Raw genomic sequence first — 21,080 nt, forward strand, 5'->3', positions numbered from 1 at the left:
GACGATGCTGAGTAAGTGCCGGGGCCGCTGTGCCCCGGCGCCCTCGGAGTTGGCCGGGAAGCCTCGCCTGGGACTGCAGACCCGGGAGGGAGCAGGGTCCTGGCTGCCCCCGCCGGGGGCAGAGCAGGCGCCCGGGAGAGCGAGCGCTTGGGCGCGCTCAGCTGTTGTGAGCGCCCCGCACCTGAAAGTCGATGGATTCGCGATGCGCCGGGGGAGGAAAGTTTTGAAATCGGCGGCAGCTGGGTACGAGCCGGGCTGCGTGACCTTTGGCGGCTGCGCGGGTCTCTGCGCCTCCCGTCTGTGAAATGGGTTCAGGTGGGTCCCGCTCCATGAGTAACTGGGACGATTAAGCGAGGCAGCGCCCGAGGAGCACTTTGCGGGAGCTCGGCGACCTTCCTCGAGCTCGCCCGGACTCCCGGGCCCCGCAGAGGCTGCGCGCCCAGCGTCCGCCCGGGCAGGGCGCACCAGGAGGCCGTGCTGCGGGCTGAGCTGACCGCAGGGAAGTGATGGCGGAAGCGCCTGACTGCCCAAGTCCTGCCGGGCTGGGAACTTGACCGTAGGCCATGACCTCTGGGCCCCTGCTTCTGTTACGGGGCTGTGAAGCGGAGTGTGGACTGAGGACCACGAAAGGCTAGGTGAGTGGGCAGACTGGCTTTGACAGTGGGCAGATGGTGTTTGATCCCTGCCAGCTCCACTTCCTGGCTGTGTGACCTTGGGCTAGTCACTTTACCCCTCTGAGTCTCGGTTTCTTTCTAGAATGGAATTTCTGCTAGTATCTGGTAGACTAGATGGTCATGAAAACGGGAGCCGCAGATGTGATTTCCAGGCAGCAGGCCCCTGGTGCCTGCTTGGAGTTTAATGCAGACAGAGTCCATGGTTGATCAGCTGGAGGGAGCAGCCCAGCCATTTGTGCCTGGGCTGAAAAATGACCCCTCCTGACCCCCAATCTAAATACCTCTTTCCAGAAGAATTGGGTGAAAATTACAGAAAGCCCTTAATTAGATGTGTCTGTGTCTGTGTGTGTGTGTATACAGGTGCATACATACACAGACACCTTCCTGTGTACAAATATAGAGCTGTCTTCTGTGGGGGGCGGGGGGGAGGTGTGGTTCATATACATAATATAGAACCCCTTTCTTTCTTTTTTTTTTTTAAAAGAGAAGTAAGAGTATATTTTCGTAACTGTTTCATTTGCATCAAGGAAGAGTAATGAATACTTACCAGGGGATTTGGTAGAAGGGATGGAGGAGTGAGCCTTTCACTGTTAACTTTTTTACATTTTAATTTTGAATCATGTGTGACTATTTCTTCAGAAAGTTTTACAAAGTCTAGTTCAGCCCCAAGGCTCATGTGAGAGAGGAGGTAGGACCATGACCTGACTTCCTTGGGCTTCCCCCGTTTCTGTTATATTTCTTGAGTGCCGGCTGGCTGCCTAGAAGTAGGATTCTCTGAGGCTGGGATCTCTGCAGGAAGTGTGGGCTCTACTGGCTATAGCCTGGCAGGCAGCCCCCACGCCCGGCAGTCTGGGGGAATTCCATCTGCCTGTGCAGTTTGACAGGTGATGGGGCTGCAGAGCATGCTGGGAATCTTGTCAGTTTCCTGGGTCCAGCCTCCTACAGGGATGACAGACGCTGAGTGTTCCATGCTCTGTTGCTTTCCCAGATACGGCTTCCCTTCTTGCTGCTCAGAACTCGGATTTCACACCCCAAAGAGAGAGGGGAGACAGAGGAGAGCCAGGAAGGGGTGTTCTGAGATCAGACTAGAGGGATGGATGAACGCCTGCCTTCTGTTATCTGAACTTTAAGTAGGTGGAAAGCTCCCCTATTTCTGTGAAAAGGGTTGGCACGGTCTGAGCTCTTTTACCCATTCAGACCTGAGAGACTGATATTGCAGAGGGGAGACGCAACGCACAGTATGAACAAATCAATCCGTAGTTCTGGGAAGAGGGTACAACCCAGTGGCATGAGAGCTGGGATGGGGCAAGGAAACATTTCTTTAGGGTCGACCTGGAGGGCTTCTCAAAGGAGGTGATAATGGAGCAGACCCAAATAAGAAGGAGCAAGCTGTGTGAAGACCAGTGGGAAATGCACTGGGGGCAGAGGGCGCAGCAAACGCAAAGGTCCTTTGGCAGGAACAGAGTGAAGACAATGAGTGAGGTTTGTTTGAGATGAGGACATGGATGTAGGGCTCAAGCTGGGTCAGGAGCCTGATTTAGGGGGTCTTGCTAGGTATGTGGACTTGGGCAAGTCATTCATGCCCTGAGTGCCTCAGTTTCATGCACTGTGAAGTCAGAATAGAAGTCATACCTTCTTCTGAGTTGTTAGGAAGGATTAAATGAGTGAATATATGCAAAGTATTTAGAACAAGCAGCTTGCCACGTGGCGCAGTGGTAAAGAATCCGCCTGCCAGTGCAGGAGACTCAGGAGACTTGGGTTCAGTCCTTGGGTTTGGGAAGATTCCCTGCAAGAGGGCGTGACAACCTACTTCAGTATTCTTGCCTGGGAAATTCCATGGACAAAGGAGCCTAGCAGGTTACAGTCCATGGGGTCGCAGAGAGACACTACTGAGCGACTATGCACACATTTAGAACAAGCACAGTTATTTAATATTCTCAGCCTTGCTTTAAACACATTGACAGATCCTGGTCACTCTGAGCCACAAGTAAGAGTTAAGTTTTGGTCCCACTTCTTCAGAGCTGTGTGACCTTAAGCAAGTTGTTTTACCTCTCTGAGTGTTAATGCACCCACCTGGATCCTGGGGTGGAGGTATAGATTGAACCAGATGATGTATGTATGTGTGGCAATACCTGACTTGGTGCGGGGACATCAGCTCCCAGGATCCTGCAGGCTGGGTGGAGTGTTCCCGTCAGAACCCTTGGGAAGCATCTCTGAGAAAGTTAGCAGAGCCTCAGACCAGGGCAGCCAGAGGACAGGCGGTTCCCACGGGGTTTCTAGGTTCCCCCTGCCTCTCTGAGCACCAAGATGGTCCCTAATTGGAAGAATCAGCCTGATCCCTTTGCACGCACCCTCAAGGAATCCTCATAGTAATCGTTCAGGGAAGGTGGTACTGTGGCCAATTCAGATGAGGAAACCGAGGCTCAGAGGACTCAAGCAACTTGCCTGCCATCCCACAGTGCATAAGCAGAGGAGTAGGGGATCCCAGCACCCCCGGGGTTCACTGTCCTGCCACTACTGTGCTTTTACTGTGTGTCATCGCCTTGCAGATTTCTAGGAACCCAGAAAGGGTAGGAACAGCCTGCCATACGTTTTTCTCACCTCCAGGCCTTTGCACAATCTGTTCCCCGTGCCCCGGAGCACTCTTTCCATTTCAGGTAATTCGGCATTTGCATGTGGCAGTAACCATCACCCAGGAGAAGATGGAGCATGGCTCCTCTTCTCATCTCTTCATGAAACTCATGTTCTTGGTTCAGAGCTCAGCTTAGCTATTGTTTCCTCCCAGAGAGCCTTCCCTGGCTACCCTCCTTCCAACCTTGGTGTGTTAAATGCCAGTCCCCAGCACTCCAGCAGCTCCTGCGTTGCCTCCCATAATAGCATCACAGCCTGTTGTAATTGTCAGCTTTGTCACCTGCCACCCCCTCGAAACTTGGAGCTCCTCGAGAGTGAGGAGGATGTGTCTTGTTCACCTTTGTACTCACTGGGAACACAAGAGGTTCACGTTGAGGGGGTGAAGGCCCTGGGGACTTTATAACCCGAGCAGTATTGCCCAGGAGCGTGTGTCCGGTATAAAATCTAGCACCACCCCAGCAGCCGGCCCGGGCCATGCCAGCCCCACCAAAAATAGGCCTGAGTGCAAGCTCGCCCACAGAGGGCATCCTCAGGTCTGCACACCCACCTCTCCTTTCCTCTGAGAGCCTTGTCGATCAATTTAAAACACAAGCAAGTATTCCCAAACATCTTTGCTGTGCCAGCAAAGCCAACTACCTAGATGGTTAAAATTCCTATTAAAAACCCCAGCAAAGGCATCCTCATTGTGTGTCTGAGTGGTGAGCTTGCCTTTCTCCATGGCAGGTGTGGAGTCAAGCCCAGCGTGTGTGTCCTGGGGTGTGACATGGGCCCTGGACGGGAGGAAAAGCTCCTTAGGAGACACTCACTGAAGCGTGTCCCCCATCACCACCTGGAGCTGGCGTGGAGGTGGCCCTGCTTCCCGTCCCCCCGCCCGATGTCTGCTCCTGGAATTGGAAAGGAAACAATAAGAGTGGGATTCTGGGAAAGGTGGAAGGGTCTGTTTTTTTTTCCTTCAGGCTCCAAAACAGCTCCACAGGCATGTCTATATAGATGCCAAGAAGCTGCCAGAAGGAAGAAGAAAAAACAATCTCACAGATCGGGAGCTCAGACCTCATGATGATTGGAGCTAGTGTTTATCAGGCGCCCGTCATCTGCCAGACGCCGGGCTGAGCTGGGATGTTCCCCACGGCGGCTCACAGAGTCCTCCCGGGGATGCTGTGGCCTCCCTATTCCGTAGATGGGCAAGTCGAGGCTGAGGAGAAGACATGACAGACCAGGGCCACAGGCCACTAAGAAGCAGAGGCAGGATGCAGTTTCTGGTCTGACCCCCAGACTTCATCCTTTGGGGAGGGAACCAGAGATGAGGGAGTCCTGTGCGGCCTGGGCAGGCTTCTAGGGGTGACACAGTACGTTTTCCACCAGAATCTCCCTGCTGGGCGATACTCCTGGGTTATAAAGCCTTCAAGAAGCCCCAGACCGTGGCCTCAGCCCCTTCACCACCTTCTCCTGTGCAACAGGCGCCTCCTCTGCCCTCCTGAAGGGGCCTTGAGGGGTAAGGGCAGGCCAGCAGGTACCACTGTGTTCTTCCTGTTGTCATCAAGGCTTGTGAAGCTAAATGGCCAGACAAGACCCACCCAGCTCCCTTTCCATTTTCTCTGGGGTAGATTATAGTTTGTTTTCATTAAGAAAAAAAAATAATGTATTTATTTCATTTATTTTTGGCTGGGCTGGGTCCTCGTTGCTGTGTGGGCGTTCCTTTACTCGTAATGTGTAGGCTTCTCACTGTGGCGGCTTCTCTCGTTGCAGAGCATGGGCCCTAGGGCACTCAGGCTTCAGCGTTTCGGCTTCCAAGCTCTAGAGCACAGGTTCAGTAGTCGTGGCACACAAGCTTATTTGCTTCGCAGCATGTAGGATCTTCCTGGACCAAGGATGGAACCTGTGTCTGCTGCATTGGCAGGTGGATTCTTTAGCACTGAGCCACCAGGGAAGTCCTAGACTGTGGTTTTAACTTGGGATCCTTGAGGAGTCTCTGAACCCCCATAAAATAGGGTGCAGAATTGTGTCCTGGGGGCCTTGGGAGACATGGACCCTCAGCTTTCATGAGATTCTTAAAACAGTGACAGTGCAGTCTACTGTATGTAAATAAGACCCCAAAAGAAAAGTGAAGATAAAGTGAGCACTAAATTTTTTTTAGAAAAATGAAAAAGGGTGGCTTCCTGCTGAGGGAGGAACAGACATGTGTAGGAGGACTGGTCGCCGACGTCTGAGCTCTCAGGGGCCCTGGGTGCAGTGGTCTCTACCACAGAAGGGAGGGCCAAGAGGCCCCAGCCCTCAGTAACCTCCTCTCCCTTGGTCAGGCAGGGGTGTCCGGATCTCTGCCCACCTCTGGGTGCTCACAGTGTGGAAACATGCAGGAGAGGGCTGGGTACAAGGGAACTGATTCCTGGGCACCCACAAGCACCCCTGCTCTGGCCCGCTCTGTGCAGCTGGCCCGCTCGTTCTGTGTCCGTGGCAGCTGCAGAGCAGGGCAAGGTGATCGTGGGGTCTGCCCCGTGTGGTAGTTCTGAGACATGCTGTCCACGCCATCAGTTCCACACCTTTAAAGATGCAGCAGTTGACCAGATGGTCTTGGACTGTGGCTGAGGTCATAGCTGCTCCTTCTGGGGCCCTTTCCATCCATCGTCCTCCCACCCTAAGAGCCCAGTGGGACTTTTGTTACCTGTTTACAGATGAGGACACTGAGGCTCAGACGTGCAGCTGATGGCTCAAGGTTACTTCCATGCATATGTGTAACTGAACTGCTGTGCTATACACCTGAAACTAACATGATCTTGATACTATGAATCAGTTATACTTCTATAAAAAAGGAAAACACAGTCTACAAAAGATGACTTAGATGCTGTGTGTAGAACCCAAATCCAAAACCAGACCTTTTTTGGGGGGGGTAAGGAGAAACTGCCTGTCCCACGTGACATAATGTAGACAGTGTGAGGGTCCCTGAGTCTGTCTTATCTGGGAGACGTGACACTGCTGACCCGTGACCTTGTTTCGTTTTATTTTGTTTTTAGATATTGCTTATTTGGCTGTTCCAGGTCTTAGTTGTGGCATGCAAACTCTTAGCTGAGGCACGTGTGATCTAGTTGCCTGACCAAGGATTGAACTTGGGGCCCCCTGCACTTGAAGTGCAGAGTCTTATCCACTGGACTACCAGGGAACTGTGCCCCTCACCACAAACTTGTCAATAGTGTTCTACACACTTGTTTACTAAGTTGGCAAGGGGAAAATGGGACCTCTAGATGGATAGGATTAGCTCTGGGTGATTTGGAAAGTTCTAGAACTGTAGGCTACCTATCCTCCAGGGAGGGCAAGCTTGGTGGTGGGCACTGTGAGGGGTGTAGAAAGGGCTAAGAAAGAGGAGGCCCTCTCCAAATCCTGTGGAGTCAGACCTCACAGGTCTGACTGTGAGACTTGCGCCGGTTTCAGAAGAAATAGTTGTGTTTTCTCTGCGTGAGAGCAGCTGGTGATCTACTCCAGCACTTCCCAGCTCCACGGACTAGTAAGTAATTACATCCCTTATGCATCTTTCCTTCTCGCTTCCCCCACCCCCACGCTGGCAGGATAATTTTTTTGTGAGTTAATGGTCCCCAGAAGGCAGCATGGAACTTAATCACTGATCAGATATGCCATACGGCCCAATCCTACAGACAAAATGCCTCATGTGTTGATAAGATGCTGCTGCTTTTGCAAAGCACTTTAGTATCTATTATCTCAAGCCCAGGGAACACAGTGTTTTTGGCTCTGGGATACCCACTGCTTTGGGGAGATAAGGTAAGGCCTCCTTTTCCCAGGCTGGAGAGGCCAGGCAAGGTGACGGAAAGGAACCTGGCACCCAGGTCCTGCCAGCCATCCTGTCACCGGCGCCAGCTTTATTATTAATTCATAAAACCAGAAGGTCAAGTGGGTGATTTCCGCTGGTGGTGGCAGTCACCTTAAGGGCCAGGACAAAAAGGCCTTTGTTGTCCCAGCCCTGTGAGCTTTGTGGACCGGTAGGCTGTCAGAAGTGGGCCTGCAGTTCTCTGCACAGCTCCCTGGGAGGTGAGAGAGCACAGTTTCAGGGCTGAGGTACTTCTGGGACGGAGGGCCGGTGGCCAGGCAGGAGACATCAGCAGGGTTGGTGTGACTGAGTCATACAGCAGTGGAAAGAGAAGGGCGGGGGGATCCCTTCCACCTCCTGAGTACCAATACCAGGGTCCCAGTGATCTAAGAACCCCGGGTGAGCACCCAGCACTTCACAGACCTCGCCCACCTGGTAGCTCTCAGGGTTTCCCTTATCTTGTCCTCTCCTGTGTCTCTGAGACCTCAGCCAGAGTCCCCTGTGGGCAGAGACTAGCCTCCCACCACGTTTGCCTTTACCAGCAGATAGGTGTGGGTTTGAATCACGGCACTACTTCTTAACTGTCTAAGCAAGAAAACTTGCCTCCCTGAGTCTCAGTCTCCTCATCTATAAAATGGAAATGTGTCCTAAGCCTGCTGTGAGGATTAAGTAAGAATTTGAGTAAAGCTCTGCACACACCATCTGTGTTCAGTAGTTGTTGGCAGGTAAGAATTATTTTGATTTTTGTAAACCTTTCAGAAGCTGGCCACATATAACCCTTTTAAGGGTATTCTGTAACTTCCTTCAGAAGTTCATATCATCTTTGACATCTGCCATCTTTGACATGCCTCAAGTTAGTCATTATCTTGCCCTTGTGCTGATGATCAGGGACCTTCAGTTCAGTTCAGTTGCTCAGTCGTGTCCAACTCTTTGGGACCCCGTGAACCACAGCACACCAGGCCTCCCTGTCCAACTCCCAGAGTCCACCCAAACCCATGTCCATTGAGTCAGTGATGCCATTCAACCATCTCATCCTCTGTCGTCCCCTTCTCCTCCTGCCCTCAATCTTTCCTAGCATCAGGGTCTTTTCAAATGAGTCAGCTCTCTGCATCAGGTGGCCAAAGTATTGGAGTTTCAGCTTCAACATAAGTCCTTCCAATAAAAACCCAGGACTGGTCTCCTTTAGGATGGACTGGTCTCCTTTAGGATGGATCTCCTTGCAGTCCAAGGGACTCTCAAGAGTCTTCTCCAACACCACAGTTCAAAAGCATCAATTCTTCAGTGCTCAGCTGAAGATGTGAGAGTGAGAGTCCAACTCTCACATCTGTATGTGACTACTGGAAAAACCATAGCCTTGACTAGAAACCACTGACTAGACGGAACTTTGTTGACAAAGTAATGTCTCTGCTTTTCAATATGCTGTCTAGGTTGGTCATAACTTTCCCTTCCAAGGAGTAAGCATCTTTTAATTTCAGGGACCTTAGCATGCTTGAATTTGCATCACTCTGTAGTTTTTTTTCTTTATTTTTAAAACCTGTATTTTTATTGTTTTACGCAGTCTCTATTAATTCTTGCAACCATTCTTCCTTACAGATTCAGTTTTCTTCCTTTGTAACACACCTTTCCATAGAGTTTGCAGTCAGTCTCTGAGTTGTCAGCTTTGTCTGAAAATGTCTTTTTTTTTTTTTTGGCTAGCCCATGGGGCTTCCCTGGTGACTCGGACAGTAAAGAATTTGCCTGCAATGCAGGAGACCCAGGTTCAATCCCTGATCTCAGGAAGATCCTCTGGAGAAGAGAATGGCAACCCTCTCCAGTATTCTTGCCTGGAGAATCCCATGCACAGAGGAGCCTGGCAGACTACAGTCCATGGGGTTGCAAAGAGTCAGACACAACTGAGAGACTAACATTTCCTTTCGTTTCATAGGAATGGTCATTTGGCTAGGTATAAAATTTGAGATTGCTACATGTTTTCTCTCAGGACTGAAATTTTTGGTCTCTCTCTGTTGTTGAAAAGTCAACTCTTTTGTCTGACTGATATTCCTTTGTGGAAATCTGTTTTTTCCTCTGTGTTTTAAAAATATCTGTTGTGGGAGTTTTTTTTCTTTGTTGGTTTTTTTTTTTTAAATATACTATGCTTTTGTCTAGGTGTGAATTTAATTTATTCTGCTGGGGAATGGTTTATGCTATATTATTTAAAAGCAACTCATGTCTTCCATCATGAAAATATTCTCTCTCCCCTTTCTCCTTATCTTCTTCCTCAGTAATTCCTTTAGAAAGGTGATGAACCCTGTCATTCTGTCCTGAATGCCTCTTTACCTTTCTTTCATATTCCATAGCTTTTTGTTTCTCTGTGCTGTATTTTAAGCTGTGTACTTAAGTCTGTCTTCTAATTCGCTAATTCACTCTTTATTTATTACAACTTTGCTGCCTTAGCTTTTTTTTTTTAAGTCTATGGAATTTAAAAAACTATTTTGTAAGTTCTGTATGGTTTTCAGAGTCACCACTTTTGTCATAGGGCACTGTTCTCACATTATTTGAAATAATTTATAGTTTCTGCTGTCTCATCTTCTTGGAGTTCCATTCCATTTATTATTTGTGTCTGCTGATTCTCCTAAATGCTGATCGTTTGCTTGCGTAGTTTGGTTTTTGAGCCTGAGCTCATCTTTGGGCTGTCTGCCCCTGGTTTTCATATCTTTCTGTGTACCTTCATCTCCACATTCATGCCAAGGCCAAAGAGATGAGCTTAGCTGAAGTGCCTCCCTGATGAGAGTACCCTGTGCTCAGGGCTATAGAAGTGGCTCTCACAGTGCTTTGCATCTGTTGTTCTGGATACCTTATTAGGGTTTTCACTGGTCTGGAAACACTATTTACATTAATTCCTCAATTTGGTTTTCCTTCACTACAGAGGTTTGGATTTTTCTCTCATGCATGTCGCAGGCCCACAGTTTTGATTCGTCACAGAGTCCTCCTCCCCCCTCTGTACCATCCCACCTCTTCGGCAGAGTCAGCTTCCCTGTTGATTCTCTGGGCCAGTGGGAACATTTTTCTGTCCCACCTTACACGGGGAGGCAGCCTTTTGTGCTCTAGCCTTTGTTAGGAGTCTCGCTTCTAACTCATACAGACCCCGGGCCACTGCTGCTACTCAGTGGGCTAGAAGCCTCACACTTAGCTGTTAGAGCCTGGAATTGTTCTGGTACCCCTGGGCCACCTCTCTTACTGCGACTGAGTTTCCTCCTTGCTTCTAGTACCTGAAGATTTCCCAGCTTAGTGATATCTTGAATTTTTTTCTAATTTAATCCAGTGCTTCATGGGTTTGTAATGGAATAGAGAGTCTGTGTTAGCTCTTTGTAGAAGGAACTAGAGTTCTTTTTTTTTTTCTTTTTGTATATTTTTTTATTTTTTTGGCTGTGGCATGTGGGATCTTAGTTCCCCAACCAGGATCAAACCTGTGCCCCCTGCATTGGAAGCATGGAGTCTTAACCATTGGACCAGTTCTAATGGAACTGGAATTCTTTACTTAAATGTCCTACCATAATAAACCCTTGTACTTTTGGTAAATCTGGAACTGAAAATAGATCTGGAAAGATCTGAAAACCAGTTGCCTATAGGCTCTGAAAGGTGCCCAAATCTCCCCTGTTGTTTTTCTTCCTTAGCTTTAGCCTTTTTTAAAAATATAATTTTTATTTATTCATTTTTGGCTGTGCTGGATCTTGGCTGCTGTGTGGGCCTCTCTCCAGTTGCAGCAAGTGGGCCCTAGTCTCTAGTTGTGGCTCACAGGCTTCTCATCGCGGTGGCTTCTCGTTGCAGAGCACAGACTGTAGGCTCTCGAGCTTCAGTAATGGCTCCCAGCTCGAGAGCACAGGCTAAGTAATTATAGCACATGGGCTTAGTTGCTCCACGGCATGTGGGATCTTCCTGGATCAGGGATTGAACCGCCTCTCCTGCTTTGGTGGGAGGATTCTTTACCACTGAGCCACCAGGGAAGCCCTAGTCTTTTTATTACAATGGAGACATCTTTCTGTCTTTAGTGAGGTAAGTGATAATGTGTTTGTTGTCCTAGTCATTTCTTCATTTTGGCAGACAGCACCACAAATGGTCAGGAGAGCAGATTCTGGAGTCACAGACCCTGGTTCAAATCCCAGTTCTGCCACTCATATCTCTGTGACCTTGGGGAGTGACTTAACCTCTCAGTTTCCTTATCTGTAAAATGGGTGTGATAATCATGAGAGACAGACACTGTGTTGAGGATTAAATAAGATAATGTGTGTCAAGCATTTGGCTTAGGTCCTGCCTCTGCATAAATGCTGACACACAGCAGTTACGATTGCTGCTGTAAGGCGAACGGGAAAGGCCAGACCCTAGCCGTGGGAAGATGAGCGTGGATGAGCAGGGCATGGTCTGTGTGATTTTGAGAATTGTCTCGTCTCTCCTGGGAGGAGAATGTTTTCTAAACTCATGTCACTTTACTCTCTCCCAGCATCCCCTCCAGTTCTGAGATTTGGAGGATTCTTTCTGTGCAGGAAAACAAAAAATACAACCCCAAATATCTAACAAGACCTTCAGTACCTAAAATAAATGCCATCTTGCACGCTGGTTCAGGGCTGGGGCAACCTTTTCCTGGGAACTCCTCAGCTCTTGCGTTTACAAAGTGGGTTGAAGTTTGTGTAGAAAGGATTTAAAGGTGCTGGAGGAAGGCCAGCAGTCAGTCTTCTTGTGGCTGCTTCAGCTGTGGAGAATTGAATGGAGGCTGAAAACTTCCTTCTCCAGGCCACGTGCTCCCAGGTGCTTTTTTTTTTTTTTTAATTCCCAGCAGCGAGGTGTGGTTTGTAACACACCCAGCACATGGCTTCCGCGTGGCCGGCAGGTGGAGGACAGAAGCAGGGCGCCTCACACCATGCAGCATCTTGTGTGCACCAGGCGTGTGAGAGCGGGTCCCTTCCAGGCTGTGAAGGCCAGTCCCTCACTCTCCCTCCCCAGGCCCTGGCTTAGTCATTGCTTTGGCTGTAGCCCCAGGCGGCTCACAGCACGTTCCCTCTTCCCTGGGAGCCTGGAGGCAGCTGAAGAGCTGAGTAGGTACCACGAGATGAGTGCTTTGGGGGCACAGTAATAACAACCGTGGCAACTCCAGGGTCTCATGCGCCTCCTACCAGGTGCAGTGCTGAGCGTGTAACACAGTTTCTTTTACAATTGGGGCAAAATTCATATAATATGAAATTTATTATCTTAACCATTTAATTTTATTTATATTATTTCTTTTTGGCCGTGCCCTGTGGCATGTGGGATCTTAGTTCCCCAGCACCAAGGAATTCTCTTAAACTATTAAAATTTTTTTTTAATTTTGTGTTTGTTTATTTATTTTGGCTGCACCATGCAGCTTGCAGGCTCTTAGTTGCCCAACCAGGAATTGAACCCTGGCCCCCAGCAGTAGAAGCACAAAGTCCAAACCACTGGACCGCCAGGGAATTCCCCCATCTTAACCATTTTAAAGCATACAATTCAGTGGCATTAAGCCCTTTCACAGTGATGCGCCGCCACCACTTCTGTATTTCCCAACCATCTTCGTCACCCCCAAAAGAAACTTCATGCCCATCAGCAAACACTCTAATCTCCCAACTAACTGGCAGCCCCTGGCAACCACTAACCTACTTTCTGTCTCTATGGATCCGCTTGCTTTGGGTGATTCATATAAAAGGGAGCATGCAGTAGTGGCCTTGCGTGTCTGGCTTCTCTCACTTAACGTCACGCTTTCAAGGTTCATCCAGGCTGTAGCAAGTGTCAGTACTTTGCTGGTCTTGTGGTGGAGTAATATGCCATCAGGTGGAGATGCCTCATTTTGCTCATCCATCTACCCGTGGATGGATGTTGGGGTTCCCACGTTTTGACGATTATGCATATTGTGTATGGGGTTTGATTGTTTCTCATGGTATGAACAGCCTCTTGTGGGCGGTGCTATTATTATCTTCATACGGAGGAGGAAGTTACAGTCTCGGGAGGCGGTTTCTTAGGACGTGAAGCTGGGGTGGAACTGGCAGCTCTTGGCAGCAGTGGGTTTAGCTCCCCTTTCTGTCCGGTCGGGCACACCTCTGTGTTTTAGGACTTCGGCTGATGCCAGGGGTTGAGTCCTGGTCAGTCTGTCAGGATTCAGCAGGCCCTGAGAGGCACCAAGACCTTCCCGGTGATGCCACTTGGCATCCTGGCACCTGCATCCAGGCTGGCACTGCTGAGGGGACATGAAGGGGCAGGGTAGCTCGAGGGCGCCCCCTGAAAAAGGAGCCAGCATGCTCTCAGTCACCCCTGCTTCTCCCAGCTGTGTCTTGAGCTCCCTTCCCTGCCAGGAGCACTACACCTGCGGGCCTCTCAGCAGGTACGCAGCTCCATCATCTGCATCACCGTCCATTCGGTTGCCAGGTGCCTGGGCTCTTGTTTTGTGGCTTAGCATCCTCTGGAAACTCAGAGTAAGGTCTGATTGCCGTCGTCTGTTGTATGTGCCCGCCCCCCACACCCAGCACCTCTGTTCTTAGTCTGCCTTCGCCCATGCTCAAGGGCTTGGGGCTCCTTGAGTTCCTCCCATTCTGCCTCCACCAGCCCTGCCTCCTGCACCGGGCCCTCAGCCTCTGGGATCCCAATGGCATCACCTCCCAGCCCATCCCTGTGGACTAGCAGCCCCACTTGATGCTCCTTGGCCAGCAGATGCCCCTCTTAGGGTCCTGGATCACAGCGAGGTGAGGGCTCTGCCTTTTGTGTCTGTGTCCTTGGCATCTGGCAGGTGCCCAGCAAATCAGAGGCACTCAGTACATGTCTCTCAGAGTGATGGGGGCACCCGTCAGGGGATGAAGCAGACACAGCTGTACCCCAGGGGGGCGTCTGTCAGGCCCCCACTCCCTTGAGACCAGCACAGATTCTGGAAGGAAGGAGCAAGTGGTATTTTGTATGCCTGCCACCAGGCTCGAACAGTCCTGACCACCCCATAGTGGACGTGGGTGAATGCGGGTCTCCCATTTCCTCCCGAGTCATGTAGGGGAGGCTGGACACTGCAGGGGATCTGGGGCTGGCTTCTCTGCTCCTAGTCTCCACCTGCCCTCCTTCCTGAGTGTTGTCTCTGACCTCCTGATCTATGCGATTCTCCTTCCCCCAGTGAGCACAACCCCTCCTAGCATAGCAGTGGGCAGGCTGAGCGGCGGGGCCAGGGCCAGGCAGAGACCCCATGTCCGTAGCCACTCCTCACTGCCCCCCTGCCCCTGGCAGGCACCCATCCAGTCTGTGTCTGTAGGTTTGCCTACTCTGGCCTTTGCAGATAAATGGAATCACACACCTGTGGCCTTTTGGGTCTGGTTCCTTTCCTTCAGCAGAATGTGTTCAGGGTTCATCCACGTTGTAGCTGGCATCAGTAGTTCATCCTTTTTTATGTCTGAATAATAGTCCACTGTATGGATAGAGCACACATTTATTAAATCAATTTTAATCAAATATTCTTTGTTTCCTTAAATATGTAGTTTTTTTTTTTTTTTTTTTTTAGTAAACAAACAAACTGACTATGGGAGGAAAGAAAAGATTTGTGTTCCTGGCCTTTTTCCTCCTTCAGTTTTATTGACATATAGTTGATATACAGCACTATATAAGTTTAAGGTGTACAGCATAAAGATTTGGTTTACATAGATCATGAAGTGATTATCGTAATAAGCTTAGTGAACAGCCATCATTTCATATAGATTCAATTAAAGAAGAAACAGAAAAAAAAAAAGAAACAGAAAAAAATTTTCTTGTGATGAGAACTCTTAAGATTTACTCTCAATAACTTTCATGTATAACATACAGCAGTGTTAATTATATTTATTATGTACTATCATCCCTAGTACTTTTAATTTAAGTTTTATTATATTAGAGTATGGTTGATTTACAACATCATGTTAGTTTCAGGTATGCAGCAGCGTGATTCAGTTATCCATGTACGTTCTTTTTCAGATTCTTTTCCCATATAGGATATTATAGAATATTGGGTAGTTCTCTGTGCTATCCACTGGGTATAGGACCTATATAGTAGGCCCTTGATGATTATTTTATATATAATGGTGTGTATTATCTTTGTTCCTAGCTCCTAGTTTATCCCTCCCCTCCACCTTTCCCTTTTGGTAACTGTATCTTTGTTTTTGATATCTGCAAGACTGTTTCTGTTTTGTAAATAAATTCATTTGTATCATTTTTTTTTAGAATTCCACATGTAAGTGATACCTATGGTATTTGTCTTTCTCTTTCTGATTTCACTTAGTATGAAGGTGCATCCTTGTTACAGTAAATGACATTATTTCGTTCTTTTTTATGATTGATGAATATTCCATTGTATGTGCCCATCTTTTTTATCCATTCCTCTGGCGATGGACATTTAGGTTGCTTCCATGTCTAGGCTATTGTAAACAGTGCTGCAATGAACACTGGAGTGCGTGTATATGGTTTTCTTCAGAAATATGCCCAGGGGTGGCCTTGCTGGATCATATGGTAGTTCTGTTTTTAGATTTCTAAGGAACCCCACTGTTCTCCATAGTAGGTGCGCCAACTTAGATTCCCACCAGCACTGTAAGCAGGTTCTATTTTCTCCACACCCTCTCCAGCATTTATTGTTTGTAGACTTTCTGATGATGGCCATTCTGACTGGTATGAGGCAATAACCTCACTGTAGTTTTGATTTGCATTTCTCTGATAATTAGCGATGTTGAGCATCTTTTCATGGGCTTATTTGGCCATCTGTATGTTGTCTTTGCAGAAGTGTCTGTTTAGATCTTCTGCCCACTCTTTGAGTTTTGTTGTTTCTTTTTTATATTGAGCTGCATGAGCTGTTTTTTTAATCCATTCACCTGTTGAAGGACATCTGGGTTGTTCCTACGTTTTGGCTGTTGTGCATAGGGCTGCTGTGAGCATTTGTTTACGGGTTTCTGTGTGGATGTACATTTTTGTTTATCCTGGGTACATGCTTAGGAGCAGAATTTCTGGATTCGGTGTAAATCTATGTTTAGTTAGAAGAGGAATCACCAGACTGTTTTCCATAGTTGCTGGATCATTTTCCACTCCCATCTGCAACGTCTGAGGGATCCACTTTCTCCATGGTATCACCAGTGCTTGATATTCTCTATTTTATTTTCATTACAGCCATAGAAGGAAAAAATTTTAAATAAGATTACACAAGTTATCCCTATTAATTGCAGGAAACTTAAACGATAGATACGTAGCTCAGCAGGTAAAGAATCTGCCTGAAGTGCAGGAGTCCTGGGTTCGATCCCTGGATTGGGAAGATCCCCTGGAGAAGGAAATGGCAACCCACTCCAGGATCCTTGCCTGGAAAATCTCAGGGACAGAGGAGCCTGATGGGCTACAGTCCATGGTGTCGCAAAGAGTCGGGCATGACTGAGCGACTAACACTTACTTACTTAAGCAAAATAAGGAGCTAGAGGAGACAAATATCCTGTCATGCTACCATCTGGAACAATCTACTGTTTTGTTGTAGCCTTTTCCTAATTTTTCTTTTGTACACACTTGTATATCAATGTGTTAATGAGATCTTTCATGTAAATAAGATCTTTGTTGCCCGTTGGTTTTCCCATAGAATGATATTCCATGAGCATTTTTCTGTGTCCCACAATACTAAAACAATTTTCAGCATTTATTTAACCAGTTTTCTGTGGCCCAGCATTTACCCAATTCTTTTTTTTTTTTTTTTCTGTTCGAAATAGGCAATGGTGATTACTCTTAAGTATTTATCTTTGTATATTTGTCTCTGTTCTTTAGGATTCATTCCTAGGGACAAGTTGCTGGTTCAGAGCACAAATACCAGGCACTGTTCAGCACAAATATAATGTGAGGTAGAATAATTCTAAATTTTCAGTGAACTATAGATGGAACATAATTCTAGATTTTCTAGTAGCCACATAAAAAAAAATAAACAACTGAAGTTAATTTTAATGATGTATTTAACCTAACTAAAATATTTCAAATATAATTAATAGAAAAGGTATTAAGACAGTTGTCACGTGTTTTGTAATAAGTCTTTGAAAGCTGGTATGTTTTTTCACACATCAGCCCATCTTCATAGCTACTTGTGACTGGTGGCTCTGTATTGGGCCCTGCAGATGTATACTTTTCCTTTTAAACTTTTGATACAAAAGCGACAGGTCAGCCCCCACCCCGTCCCCGGCAACCCTGCCAGCCCTGGATGAGGCAGATTAAACTCCCACCAGTCCCATGGAAGGGTGTGCATTTCCCTCAGGTTGAAATCTAAAACCCCAAATAACCAGGTCCAGATGCCAGGCACCGAGGTGTCTCTGCCTCTCGTTCCCATGGCAACTGTGACCTCACAGTGGGGGTGGGGGAAACAGAGAGGGCTCAGAGTGAGGAGCAGGGAAACTTTGAGAGGGATCATGAGATCAAGGGATCATGAGAACCCTTGAGGGAAGGACAGACAGGGCCTTCCAGGGTGTGACATGGGCACATGTGTATGGGGGACCCTGTGTGACAGGATCAACCTGGGAGGCTGGTGATGAGGGCACATAGAACTTTGTTAAGGACTGAGTTCTTGGCTCTGAAGGTTTGGGTGCCAAAAAGGGAACCCGAGCTGCGGGAGTTTTCCTCCTGATTCCTCTGCTTTCAGTGCAGCAGGGCAGAAAGGTGTGTGGTGCACACGTGTGCTTGCCTTTTGGATGGCGTCAGCTGAAAACTCTTCATTAGAGAAACCTGGCCTACGGTGGTTTATAGTTTATTCACCGTTCCTGTCTGTGTGGCCTGGGACAGGTCTCAGTGTTCCCATCTCTAGGTTGGGGGAAAAGCTGTGCCTGCCTGGTAGGATTGATTGAGGCTTATGTGAGCCAAGGCTCGTCAAGAATAGAGTCGGGCGCTGTGCCCAGGACACAGCTTGATGAATGCCTCTTGTTAATTAACAGCTATGGTTGTTGTCATGATGGTGCACTAACTTTTGAAAAACATTTTATTTATTTATTTTTGTCTGTATTGGGTCTTTGTTGCTGCGCCCTGCGGGCTTTCTTTAGTTGTGTCGAGCGGGGGCTACTCTGGTTGCTGTGCGTGGGCTTCTCATTGCAGTTCCCTTGTTGCGGAACACAGGCTCTAGGCGTGCAGGCTTCAGCAGCTGCGGCTCGGGCTTCGTTGCCCTTTGGCATTTGGAATCGTCCAGGACCCGGGATTAAACCCGCATCCCGAGTTGGCAGGCAGATTCTTTACCCCTGGCCCACCAGGGGCACCCTAACTTACTTTTCAGCGTCTTTACTGAGCCGTCACTCACCCCCTGCATCTCACGCCTTTACAGTGTGCTCAACTTTTAGTGTCGGAGAAGGCAATGGCACCCCACTCCAGTACTCTTGCCTGGAAAATCCCATGGACGGAGGAGCCTGGTGGGCTGCAGTCCATGGGGTCACTAAGAGTCGGGCACGACTGAGCGACTTCACTTTCACTTTTCATTTTCATGCACTGGAGAAGGAAATGGCAATCCACTCCAGTGTTCTTGCCTGGAGAATCCCAGGGACGGGGGAGCCTGGTGGGCTGCCATCTATGGGATCACACAGAGTCGAACATGACTGAAGCGACTTAGCAGCAGCAGCAGCAGCTTTTAGTATAATCAAAGGGTTGGGTAACAATATCATTCTAGAACCTTGTCAACCCCCTCTGAAGAAACTCCTTTGCTATTATCAGTGATTCCTTCTCTCCTTCCTCAGCCCCAGGCAACCACTGGTCTACTTTCTGTGTCTGTGGCTTTGCCTCTCTAAGCGTTTTGTGTAAAGAGGATTCTGCCAGGCGTGGGCTTTGTGATCAGCGTCTCTCACTTAGCACAGTGTCTTCAAGGGAACTCATCTTTCTTGGAGATGGTTTAGCAGCATGTGTTTGGCTATAATTTCTGATCATTATTTTGCAACACATCAGTGTATTTTTGAATTTTCTATTGAAATATAATTGATTTATAGTGTTGTATTAATTTCAGGTGTACAGCAAAGTGATTTAGTTACATATATTCTCTTTTAGATGCGTTTCCATTATGGGTTATTACAAGATACTGAGTATAGTTCCCTGTGCTATACAATAGGACCTTGTTGTTGTTCTATTTCATATATAGTGGTGTGTTTATGTTAATTCCAAGCTCCTAATTTCTTCTTCCCTCCCTTTTGCCCCTTTGGTTAACCATAAATTTGTTTTCTATGTCTGAAAGTCCACTTATGCTTTGTAAATTCATTTGTATCGTTTTTTAAGATTTCACACATGAGCACTGTCATAAGAGACTTTCTTGGTCTGATTTATTTGATTCAGAATGCTAATCTCTAGGTCCATCCCTGTTGCTGCAAACTGCATCAGTGTATTCCTTTTTTTTTTTTGATCTGTGGGGACTCTAATTGGCCAGTAAACTCTGATCACCCGGGCTTCCCAGGTGGCACCGTGATAAAGAGTCTGCCTGCCGATGCAGGGGACGCAAGAGATGTGGGTTCGATCCCTGTGTTGGGAAGATCTCCTGGAGTGGGAAATGGCAAACCACTCCAGTATTCTTGCCTGGGAAATCCCATAGACAGAAGAGCCTGGTGGGCTGCAGTCCATGGGGTCCCAAAGAGTCAGACACAGCTGAGCGACTGAGCGCACACACACACACACAATCCAATCACCCAAAGGGAGGCAGTGTGGGGTGTCAGCTACAAACAAAACAAGCAGACTGAATCACACATGTTCTGTCAGACAAACTATGTTCATATCCTGGGGCTGCTGCTTTCTAAGTTTAGTGACCTTGAGCAAATTCCCGACCCCCTCAGGACCTCCATTTCTTGTCTATAAAGTGGGAATTGTTGGTCAGTCACAGGGTCACGGAAAGGATTAAATAGTACATGTGTGCCCAGGATGTGTACTTGCCAGTGAATGATTCACCATTAACACTATTTTTGAGATTCCTCAGCTGTCCCATATGGGACCTGCTTAAATCCTTATATGACTAATAAGTATACATTGTATATTATGGAAGATTTGGAAAATATAGATGAGTGGAAGCAGAACAAACAAGAAGAGTCTTTAATCCCAGTGTTGAGAGATAATTGCTATTATTATTTTGGGAAAACAAGTTGACTTCCATTACTTGCATGCATTTATGTATATTTAGATGTTCCCCCCAAAATGGAGTCTTGCTGTCTTTGTAGCAGGTTGTTTTAGACAACATTATGTTAGAATGTATGTTCCTGTTAAATACACAGCTGTCCCTTTTAAAGTCAGCATCCTTTTTAAAATCTTTTTTTTCGGCTGCGCTGCCCGCCCGGCATGTGAGATCTCAGCCCCCCGAGCAGAGATCGAACCTTCGCCCCCTGCAGTGGAAATGCGGAGTCTTAATCACTGGACCACCAGGGAATTCTCAGCGTCCTTTTTTATTGTTTAATTGGCTAAACACACCATAAGGTGGGGGCTTCCCGGATGGCTCTGTAAAGAACTAACCTGCAGTGCAGAAGACACAGGAGACACGAGTTCGATCCCTGGGTTGGGAAGATCCCCCGGAGGAGGAAACGGCAACCCACTCCCATATTCTTGCCTGAAAAAATCCCATGGACAAGAGGAGCCTGGTGGGCTACAGTCCAAAAGGTTGCAAAGAGTCAGACACAACTGAGCATGCACACACACACCATAGAATACTTAACTGACCTGCTTTTGGGGGGCACTGAGATTGAGTCCAGTTGTTAAGCTGTTGTGGAGAATACACAGTGAACACACTTACAAACTCATCTCACTGTACCTGTTGGATTTATTCTTTCAGGATAGATCCCCAACATGTAGCATTACTGAGCTTCTCAAATGTCTTATTGCACGGTCACCTATAGAAAAGTGCATCACGCATGAGCATACAGTTCCACAAACTTTCCACAGCTGTGTAACCTGCTGCTGGGTCAAGAATGAAACCTTTCCAGCCCCCAGAAACCCTCTCATGCCCTGTTCAAGTTACTACC

General features: G+C 47.7%; 1 protein-coding gene across 4 annotated transcripts in view; it reads left to right on the forward strand.

The window, feature by feature from the left end:
• The window catches only part of TESC (tescalcin), a 64,412-nt gene that overhangs the window by 387 nt on the left and 42,945 nt on the right, over positions 1-21,080 (forward strand). The window lies entirely within an intron of this gene.

Source organism: Bos javanicus, chromosome 17 (genome assembly GCF_032452875.1).
Source record: "Bos javanicus breed banteng chromosome 17, ARS-OSU_banteng_1.0, whole genome shotgun sequence".
In the NCBI taxonomy this organism is placed as follows: Eukaryota; Metazoa; Chordata; class Mammalia; order Artiodactyla; family Bovidae; genus Bos; species Bos javanicus.